We start from the raw sequence: 11,446 nt of genomic DNA, 5'->3' as shown, positions 1-11,446 counted from the left end.
AAAAAGAGGGGAGTAGTTAATCTCACATTCAAGGAACAGAGGACCCTAGGACCATCAAGGGAGAAGAGCACGAAAGGAATGTGGGACCCTATCCAGAGAAGCAGTGACACCAGAGATGGACGCAGAGATGAGGACATGAGGAGAGGGAGCAGCTGAGGACTCATGGAAAGAGAAAGGCTGTGTACTGGCGGCCAAGAGGCAGGCTTACGGAATGTGCCCTTTGGTTGTTTAAATGATTATATATTCCCAAGTGTTTTTGTGTACATCCTCCCCCCTCCAAAAAAAAAAACAGAGGAATAGAAGCAAATACTGTTGAATTATGATGCACAGAGGAGATTGTAATCATTATATTGAAACGATGAGTGTAAAACTGAGGTTCTCCCATGTAAACTATCATTCAAGTCACAATAAAAACTTGAAAAAAATAAAAAGAGAAGACTTTGGATAGAAAAGCCAGATCATGTCAATTCACGGTAACAAACATGCAAAGTGTTTACAACAGTGCCCAGCATAGAGGCTCGTTCAATAAGTGTTAGCTATTCCTTCTGTTCCATTTAAGGCCACCATGAGTCCTAGCTGACTCCATGATACTAACAACAACATTATTAATGAACACTGAATGGCAATTCTAAGATGTGACTCCACTAAAGAGTTCTAGAACTGGGATAAGAGAAAGAACATTGGAGTGAGAAGGTTAGATGGGAGTCAACAAGTAGGAAAGAAGCTTGTTTTTTTGGTTTTGTTTTGACCTGTTCACTACAACTGCCATTCATTCAATTGGGTATGGAAAAGAACTAGAAGTTTTCTCTAGTGCTGATGATTCTGTTCTATTTCTAAGAATTCTTTTTATAATCTAGCTCTATTATAATTTGAAAGCTACAAAAAGACGATTTTTATGATGATTTTTCTAGTTGCTTTAAGACACATGCAAAACTTGAAGCGCCTTTTAACTTGTTCTTCCCTCCTGGGCCTCTTTAGGCTAAAAGTCCTAAAGACCAATTTGATTGCTGCCAGCTTGGTGCAAATGGGTCAGCAATTGGTGGTTCAAACCCACCAACTGTATCCAAGGGAGAAAGACTTGGCAATGTGCTTCTAAAAAGATTACAGTCTGGAAAATCTCATGGGATAGTTCTACGCTGTAACACACAATGTCACTATGAGTTGCAATTGACTTGATGGCACCAAACAACAACTTCAGAACTGGGATTACTCTGTGTGCCTTGCCAATCTCCTACTTACCCTAGAAACATGGGGCTCTTATGGATCATAGATCTGTAAAGGATTCCTTTGTTGTATGTTTATCAAACTGAGACAAAGGAAACTAGAAGATATTTTCAAGGTCTGGAGTTAAAATCATTCAATTGCTTTTATCATCCATGTATTGAGTCGTTATTATGTTCCAGGCACTGTGTTAAGCAATGGGTAAACAGAGAAAGACAAGACAAAAATCTCTGTCCTCCAGTTCCTAACAGTCAGGGATAAGGAAGATGTGTAAATCATACAGTCAAATCATATCTGTTATTACAAGTTGCCTTGGAGTCAGTCTCGACTCATGACAACCCCATGTATGTCAGACTAGAACTGTGCTCCGTAGGGTTCTCAATGATTGATTTTTCAGAAGATCACCAGGCTTTTCTTCTAAGGTGCCTCTGGATGGACTTAAATTACCAATTCTTTGGTTAGCAGCTGAGTGCTTTACCATTTTCACCACCCAAGGATGCGGATATATATTATCAGAGAGGTGGACATGGATATGAAGTGCAGAGGCTCTACCTGGGGGAAACCAGGAAAGGCTTCCCAGAGGAGGAGACACCTGAGCTGGGGTTTTTTTGTTTGTTTGTTTCAGTTTTTATTGTGAATTGAGTGATAGTTTACTTGGGAGAACATCAGCTTTACACTCATCCTATTGTATTTCATTTCATTGCAATGAATTAATGCATCATCACTCAACAGTATTTGCTTCTATTCCTTCTTTTTCTTTTTTATGTACACCAAAACACTCATGAATATGCAATCATTCAAACAACCAAAGGGAATACCCTGCTTGGCTCCCAGCACACAACCCCTCTCCCTCCGTGAGTCTAGAGTCCCCAGCTGCTCCATTATTCCACATCATCATCTCTGCTTCCATCTCTGGTGTCGCTGCTTCTCTGGATAGGGTTCCGCACTTTGCTCTTCTCCTTTAATGGTTCCAGGGTCCTCCGCTCCTGGACAGCAAGATCAACAACTCCCTTGTTTTTGCTAAAAAACGTCTACCTTTACAGTTGCAACAATCACAATCAGTACTGACAGTGATTAATTGTCCACTATTGAACCACAAGAGTCCTATCCCCATCACCTTTCACCACTCCTGTCTAGTTGTTATTGTTAGGTTCCATAGAGTCGGTAACGCGCTTGAGCTCATTGTGTTAAAAACCACTCAGTGGAGATTCTACCTTCCCTAGCACCCTCTGAAACTAAGCTCCCTCTCAAAAACTTGCCTTTACAGCTCCCCATTTTAGGTAGCCCATCCCTATCAACCCTTTGTGTATAGGGGGTGGGAATGATCCTTGCTGTGAAGATTCCTTCTCTCTTGGTTGGTATTTAAAGCTACAACATCCATAGGTATAGGTCAACTTCATCAAATTGTAGCGAATTACACTTGTTTTCTTAATTAAAAAAAATTTTTTTCCCTCTTCTTTCTTCCTCTAATCCAGTTCTGATCATCCAGCCATTGAAGCCAGGTCAAGTGGGTACTATCTGCAAGTATGGGCATTCTTGTGCATCTCCCCTCACTTCATATCAGCTGGAAGATTCACTCTCTGCTCTAGCCCTTTGTGGCTATGTCCTTGTCCATGGGCTCAGGAGTCCCCAGGTCTCACCATACTGCTGGCTAACCAGGTCTCACCATACTCCAGGTTGACAGGAGTCTCTTCAATGTGGTCGGACTCAGCCCACATCTTCATTGCTGCTTTCCCCTCACTTCCCCTCATCAGTAGACCAATATGGTTGCCAGCAAGCTTACATGCCTGCTTGTGTGTTCCCTTTGAGTTTCAGTGTTGGAAGGGGGTTTGCCCTGAAGAGACTTGATTGCTTGCCTTGATGGCTCCCCAGTGAACAACTTGCTTGTTCTTGTGGCAGCCAATCAGACTGCCATTTATGTTTTTTTATTTTTCCTGCTGGTCTTTCTTTCTTTCTAGCTGAACTGGGTTTTGGAAGAAAGAAGAAATAGTGTGCAAAGACGGTAGAACACTAAGAGCGAGGGGGAGCACTGTAGATGAGCCTACTGAGGTACGTTCATGGACTGCCCACTTTGTGCATCTCTGCCCCTAGCCTCTAGTACTGCACTTATACATTATTTTGGGCATGGCTCTGCCAGGAGACAAGGTGTACCCAGCTCCACCCTGTCAGTTCTTAGCAATTGCTAGCACCAGAATTAGAGTCACTAAATTTGGCAAAAACAAACAAAAACAGGATGTCCATCTAAATTGGAATTTCAGATACACAAAGAATATACGTATTTTAATATAAGCATGCCACAAATATGTGCATGGGACACACTTAGCAAAACAAAAGTATTTGTTTTTATCTGAAGTTCAAATTTAACTGGGCAGTCTGTATTTTTTACAGCACCCTTACCCAGTGTATATACTCAGTGAATCCATGTGAGAATAAGAGGGTCAGAGGAGAGAAAAGAAGAAAGGAAGAGAGGGAGTTAGTTCATTCATGGCTAGAGAGCATGCCTGAAGAGAGAGAAAGCATTGTTAAAACCAAGAAGCCACACAAAATCTGGCTCTAACGTCCTTTCTCACAACTTTCAGTTCTATACAGTACATGATAAATAGTTGCATCCCCTTTTTTTTGTTAAAAAGTCTGCCCCCATGTGGTAGGAATAAAGTATTGAGACAAAAACCTTAATTGTGCTCTTTTGGCTTATTGGGACAAAACGCAGAACATGAGACTGTGAGTCTGTTGGTTGGTCCGTTTATCTTGGTGGAGAACAGAGGGAGGGATGTACAAGAGACAGGAAGGTTCTATTTCTCAGATACCAAGAAAGTGTTTCTAAAAGAGTGTTTTTAAAGTTGTTCAAAATGCATTTGTGACTTTCTAGAAGCCGCATCATCTCAGTTTCCAAGTTGTTTTGGTCAGAGAATGGGTTAAAATACTATGCTTAGAATTCATTCAGTAGAATATCTTATTGGAAACACATTTATAAACTATAAAGGACTATTTGAATGTTGGCAAGTAAAAAGCCACCATGGCTGATGGTCACAGACATGGTGAATGTGATTAATGTCACTGGAATGTATGCTTAAAACGGTTTCAATAGCAAATTTTGTGTTATATGTATTTTACACAATAAAATTTTTTTTTGTTAAGCCACCATGGTGACCTTGAATGTGTGTGTGTGTGGGGGGGGGGAGCCCACACCTGGTTTCGATGTCTTTTTTGAGTTATGAACCTTAGCAGGTACGCAGACTTCCATATCCCAGGGAGGCCACTCGTTTTCCCCTACCATGAGAAGAAGTGAAGTTACCATTTGCCTCATCTCCAAATGTCATGTCTTTCTTTCATCCTGGGTCACTCCAATGCCCATGTGGGCATAGCCTCCAGCAACCAGGCCTCATGGTTTCTTTACCTCCTCAATTCCAGGGCCTTCACCGACTTTCAACCTAACACCACATCCCCATGGACATATTTTTGATCTTGCCATCTCTGGGAACATCTCCTGTTTTGAAATCTCCAACTGCAGTATCTCATTCTCAGATCTGAGCACAACTTTTTGCGTTTCCTGTAAAACCTATTCTTGAATGTCCAGCAGACTTCCCTAACAGCTTCTTCACTCCCATCTGATTTCATGTCATTACCTCAGCCTGAATTCGATGCACGATCACTTGAAATTTTTCTCTCATCAGCACCTGAGCTCTTCAGCTTCTCCTTCAACTGTGTCCACCCCACCATATGGCGGCTCCCTCTGCTGAGGACTGAGCACAGCTGAAGCAAGTGGCACTGCTGAACAAACTGGTGCCAGGTCACAAAATTAAGGTAGCCTATGTTAGTTCAACCTTCAGAGCTTCCTTTCAATTCTACTGTCCGGCTTTAGTCAGCTCTCTCTCCTTTCCCATCTCCAGCTTTTGTAAACCTGCCACACTTCAGTAAATCTCAACTTCCTCATCTGTAAATTGTGGTGATATTATCTATCCTGGGAGTTGTTGTGATATACAACTCACAACACGATATAAATTCCCTGGCAGGTTGCAGACCATTGATAGACATTCCTTGCTCACTATCTCTTTTCTCTAGCATGGGACACAGTCTGCAAACCTCTCTCTAGAAACAAAAGACCTTACCTCACAGAGAAAAGAGAAGGTATCAAGTAGAATCTTCCCTCCCCTACACCTTCCTCAACCTATCAACTTGACTGAATAAGCCTATACAAACGCCCCAGAGACCCTGCTCAATCCATCCCCTCTCACACATGCATCTCCATCTCCTCAGCTCATACACATGTGCAAGTCTCTCCCATCTTTAAAAAACATATTTATCTCCCGACTCAAAATCCTCTCCCCCATTCCTTTTACAGTCGTCTCCACTCTTCACCTCCATTGATTTCTTCAGAATAGTCTTGCCCCCTCCCCGCACAGCTCCACCAGAACAGCTCTCCATAAAGTCACCATTGCACAATTCATAGTGCTCATCCTATTTGTACTAGATCCTGTTTGGCGGTTTTGATCACGCCTCCCTTTTGTCTCTGTCCTCTGTTGGTTTCACACCACAAAGTTCAGGTAGGAAGAAAGTCAATTTCTCCTCAGTCTCTTTTGCTGGCTCTTCCTCTACATACCCTTCAAATGTTTGGGTCTCTGAGGGCTCAGAGTCTCAGGGCGATGCAAACGGTTATATACTCAACTACTAGCTGAAAGGTTGACAGTTCAAACCCACCCAGAGGCACCTCAAAAAACAGGCCTGCAGATGTGCTTCGCTTCGGAAAGGTCACAACCTTAAAAAACCCTATGGTACAGTCCTCCACATGAAGCTGACTGGATGACAACTGGTTTGTTTTTCTTCTGAGAACTCAGTTCTGGGTTCTAGTCTACTGTCCTCTACCTAGATTCTCTCCCAGTGAAATATCACCCTATCCCAGGTATCTTCAGCCTATGTCTTTACTGTGAGCTACGGAGTCATTATCATAGCTGCAACTAAGAGCCCTGTAAGAGAAAATCCACTTGCTTCTAACAAGAAACATCCATTTCTTTTCACATCTATTTACTGGACAGGGATATATTTGGCAGTCGGACTCCAGGACTCAAGCTTCTAACCCCTCTGCTGAGTTCAAAAGTGGCTCCACCACTTCTTGGCTATGTGATCTGGGGTACATTACTTAGTCTCGTTAATAAAATAGGATTAACGATGGTCTCGACCTCATGAGTTGTACGAAGATGAAATGAGATAATTCATGCAAAGTGCTTAGTGTGCTCAGTGATTTATATTCTGTTGGTCGGTGTGCCTGGGACTGAAAGCTGGCTCTACTGCTTCCTAGCAATATGACTATAAGCAAGTTACTCAGGCTGAGTCTCAATTTCCTCCTCTGTAAAATGGAGATGATATATAGGCATACCTTGTTTTATTGTGCTTCATAGGTGTTTTACTAACTGAAGGTTTGTAGCAACCTTGCTTGGAGCAAGTCTGTAGGCACCATTTTTCCCATCATCCTGTGCTTACTTCGTGTCTTTCCATCACATTTTGGCTATGCTCCCAATATTTCAAGCTTTTTTACGATGCTATTGTACATTTTTAATAGTCTACAGTATAGTGTATGTATACTTCTAATGCCCAAAAAACTCATGTGACTGGCTTTATTGCTTTATTGAAACAACCCCACAATATCTCCAGGCCATGCATGCTTGTAATGCCTAGCTCAGAGGGCTGTGGTTGACATTCAGTGAGTGGACACATTGACTTACAACAGTGTCTGGGATTTAATAAGGGCTCATAAAAAAAAGTCCATGCTATTGTTACCACTGTCCTCAGCAAGTGAAGGAAGACATGTGGAAGTCTGTCACAGCACAGTCATTTGAGTCTCATTCTTGATTCCTTTGAAAAATACAAGACACATGTACACATGTTTCTTAAGACCAACCAGGAAATGGGGAGCCACATCAGGACAGCAACCGTCACCTGGTGCAACCAGTGTCAAACTGCTGCAGGGAAAGCTTGTTCAGTCATCTCAGGCAACGTGATTTCTTACAGCTGTACATTGTTACGTGACATTCCCCCGAGAGCCAAGTGGCCTGTCCTGGACTATATAACTAAAGAAGAGCATCCTGTTCTTTCTTATCTTGAAACTGTCTTTGAGGCCCTAAATCTGCTGTTCTTACTTACAAATGGAGGGGAAACCCAAAAAACTGTATTAACCCATAACAGTCTTGTCCCCTGCTACAGCTGTGAAAACAACTATCTTCTGTCTCTCTCAGATAAGCCCTCCATGTTGCCGTGTTGTTGTTGTTAAGTGCCGTAGAGCCCTCCATACCGCCCAGCTATGCTAGTCCTTCTCTCAGGCTAATTTACACTTGTGCTTCCCCTAAGGATGTCTTCACCCTTCCTTCTCTCCAGCTCCCCCAGACCCACCCACCTCAACAGATGACCTTGCCTTCTGATTCACAGAGGAAAACAGGAGCCATCCAATGCAAAACAAAAAGAAAAGGAATTCAATGTTGCTAAATCGAGTAGTCAGTATGTTCTATCCTCAGATTTCAGGATCTGTCTGCAACATTGGACACAATAAATCACTCCCTTCTTTGTTCCCTGGGCTTCTAGGATGCCAGTCTCTTGGTTTTCCTCTTCCCTTGGTGGCTGCTCCTCTTGAATCTCTCTTACTGATTCCTCATCATCAACCCAACTTTTATATTGGAGTCTTATTCTTTAGGATCAAGAATGTAAAAATAACTAATATGTTGCTGGGGCCTAAGATAATCAGAGGCTCTCTGCAACATAAGCTTCCTTAGCTTTGTAGTAACTCTGCCTCTGTTTCTGATCTTGTTCCCCTTCCCATACATGCATACATACCTGTCTCTTCCAGAGTCCTCCTTACCTTGGTGGCAACTTCACCCTTCTAGCTGCTCAGGCCAATACCGTGGAGTGATCCTTGAGCCCAATCCTTCTTTCTCACCCTACAGCTAGTATGTCAGCAAATCCTCCTGATTCTTTTTTCAAAATATGAGTATATCTAGAATCTGACCACTTTTTATAGTCTTCCCCACTATCATCCTGTGTTGTTGGTGTTGTTAGGCGACATCAAGTTAGTTCTGATTCATAGCAACCCTGTGTACAACAGAACAAACACTGCCCAGTCCTGCACCATCCTCACAAGCATTTCTGTGTTTGAGCTCATTGTTGTACCCACTGTGTCGATCCATTTTGTTGAAGATCTTCCTGGGTTTTTGCTGACCCTCTCTTTTACCAAACATGATGTTCTTCTCAGAACTGCTCCCTCTGGGTAATATGTCCAAAGTACTCGAGATGAAGTCTTTACATCCAAGAACTGCTGACCTTGCTGTTAACAGTCCAGCTTGCAATCCACTATGCTACCAGGGTTCCTTTCAATATGGATTATAACTCAAGATAAAGAAAATAGAAATCCTCACAAGTTGGCCATTTTTACATCCAAGAAGCATTCTGGCTGTACTTCTTACAAGATAGATTTGTTTGTTCTTCTGACAGTCGATGGTATAGTCAGTATTCTTCACCAACATCTTAATTCTTCAGTTTTCATTATTCATTGTCCAGCTTTCACATGCATATAAGGCAACTGAAAACACCATGGCCTGGGCCAGGTGCATCTTAGTCCTTTTGAGTATTTTAAATAGGTCTTTGACATCAGATTTACCCAGTGCAATAAACACATCTTTTGAATTATTGACTGTTATTTCCATGAGCATTGCTTTTGGAGTCAAGTAAAATTAAATCTTTGACAATTTCAATCCTTTCTCCATTTATCAAGATGTTACTTACTGGCCCACTTGTGAGGATTTCTGTTTTCTTTATCTTGAGTTATAATCCATATTGAAAGGAACCCTGGTAGCATAGTGGATTGCAAACTGGACTGTTAACTGCAAGGTCAGCAGTTCGGATCTACCAGTCACTCCCCAGGAGAAAGATGAGGCTTTCTGTTCCCATAAACATTGACAGCCTTGGAAAGCCTATGCAGGGTCGCTATTGGTGGGAACTGACTCAATGGCAAACCACCACCACCATAATCCATACTGAGGGCTATGGTCTTTGATATTCATCAGTAAATGCTTCAAGTCATCTTGGTCTTTAGCAAGTGAGGCTGTGTCATCTACATATCTCAGGTTTCCAAGGAGTCTTCCTCCAATCTGGATACCACATTCTTTTTCATACAGTTTAGCTTCTCAGATTCTTTGCTCAGCAAGGAATACAGAAGCATAATAGTTGGGGAAGAATATTTAACATATCAAAGACTGCCAGAAGAACAAATAAATCTATCCTGGTAGAAGTACAACCAGAATTATCTTTAGAAGCAAGGATGGCGAGACTTTATCTCACATATTTTGGACATGTTATGGATCCATACATGAGTAGGAACCAACTGGACAGAAAGTAACAACTTTCAAGGAGCTCTAATCCATGAACAAGGCTTCAATTGCTAGATGCCAATGACTTCCACTTGCTTGTCAGTTTGTCATAGTTTAGTGGCTTGCATGTTGCTGTGATTCTGGAAGCTTAGCCATGGGTGTTTTAAATACCAGCAAGGTCACTCACGTTGGACAGGTTTCAGCTGAACTTCCAGACCAAAACAAAGAAAAAGATGAGATGGACTGCTTGCGAATATTTAGTCACTGAAAACTTTATGAACAACAATGGAACTCTTATCAGGGCCAGAATATTGAAACATGATGAAGAGCACCAGAACATTGTCAGATATAGTGCCAGAAAATGAGTCCCTGAAGTTAGAAAGCACTCAAAATGTAACTGGGGATGAGCCGCCTCCTCAAAGAAGAGTTGAGGGAGAGGTGGTGGTACACCACGTGGGATTGCAGTGGTGTTGAATCTCTGGCCAGCGTCCAGTTTGGGCCTTGGTTGGAGTTGGAACTGTGGCGATACGGAAGGAAACCCCACTTCTTTTGGTACCCCCAGCGGTCCGCGAATGGAAGCTTCCCCCCAATGCACCCACTTGTATGGAGTGGCAGTTGGAGGCTGCGCGGTACCGGTCTGATGGGGCACTCCTACTTGGGACCTCCAGCCTGAGTGGCCACTGCTGGGCTGGCTCCCTCTGGCTTTTTAAGGACCCTGGTTCTGCCCCCAACAAAGGCTTCTGCAACGCTGGAGTCCAGATGGAGGCTGGAGTGGCTGACCTCACTTGGGTGGGGGACAAGGGTATCCTCTTGGATTCTGATTCGGGTGCTGTTGAATTGTGGGAGCTGGATGAGAGTGAGACACTCATTGTCAGCAAGTTCTGCAAGTATGAGCACGATGATATCATGTCTACAGTCAGTGTCCTGAGCTCTGGCACACAAGCTGTTAGCCGTAGCAATGATTTCTGCATCAAAGGTTTGGGACCTTGCACAGCAGACCGTACTGAACTCATATGGCGCTCACTCTGGGCAGGTCACCTGTGTTGCTGCCTCTCCACACAAAACTCCATGTTTCTGTCCTATACTGAGGACAATAGAATTTTACTATGGGGTTCTCACTGTCCCAAGCCAGCATCACAGATGGACTGCAATTCCTCTGGCTACCTTCTTACCTCACTGGCTTGGCATCCTCAGAAAAGTAAATCCTTTGCCTTTGGTAATGAGAATGGAGCTGTCTGCTTTGTGGACACCAAGAGCACAAGTTGTGCCCTTAGCTCAGGTGTGCACACCCAATGCGTCATCGGACTGGTGTTCTCCCCACACAGTGTTCCACTCCTGGCCTCTATCAGTGAGGACTGCTCACTAGCCGAGCTGGACTTGAGCCTTTCTGAGGTGTTTAGAAGCCGAGCCCACAGGGACTTTGTGAGAGATGCTACTTGACAACCACTCCCTCCTTATCACAGTGGGCCGGGACCATCAAGTCATCCACCATACTGTGTTTGTAGCAACCGGTCCCAGCAGCTGGATCTAACAGCGTTGTTGAGTAGGTTGGATTTAACACAAAGCAAATCCCATATGAGTGTCCACTCAGCTTATGAGATGTCACAGAGCCTCGTACAGCATGTTGATCACAAGATCTGTGCAGTTAACAGGCATCGTCTCTTGGCCTTGGAGGCTGGATTCTGGGATCCTGGAGTCATAAGGGAGCAAAAATGTTCTTGAAAATGTATGTGTTTCTGAGTGTGTGTATTGTTGTTGTTGTTGTCAGGTGCCATGGAGTCAGAACCGACTCATAGCGACCCCATGCACAGCAGAACAAAACAATGTCCGATCCTGGGCCAACCTCACTACCGCTGCCACACTTGAGTCCATCA

At 43.3% G+C, this 11,446-nt stretch overlaps 1 pseudogene; it reads left to right on the top strand.

Moving 5' to 3' along the window:
• Positions 1-11,119, top strand: part of LOC102839564 — an 89,616-nt pseudogene extending 78,497 nt beyond the window's left edge.
• The last annotated feature ends 327 nt before the right edge of the window (positions 11,120-11,446 follow it).

This window comes from Chrysochloris asiatica, unplaced genomic scaffold, assembly GCF_000296735.1.
Source record: "Chrysochloris asiatica unplaced genomic scaffold, ChrAsi1.0 scaffold00051, whole genome shotgun sequence".
Lineage (NCBI taxonomy): Eukaryota > Metazoa > Chordata > Mammalia > Afrosoricida > Chrysochloridae > Chrysochloris > Chrysochloris asiatica.
This window is presented reverse-complemented; position numbering and strand designations above follow the sequence as displayed.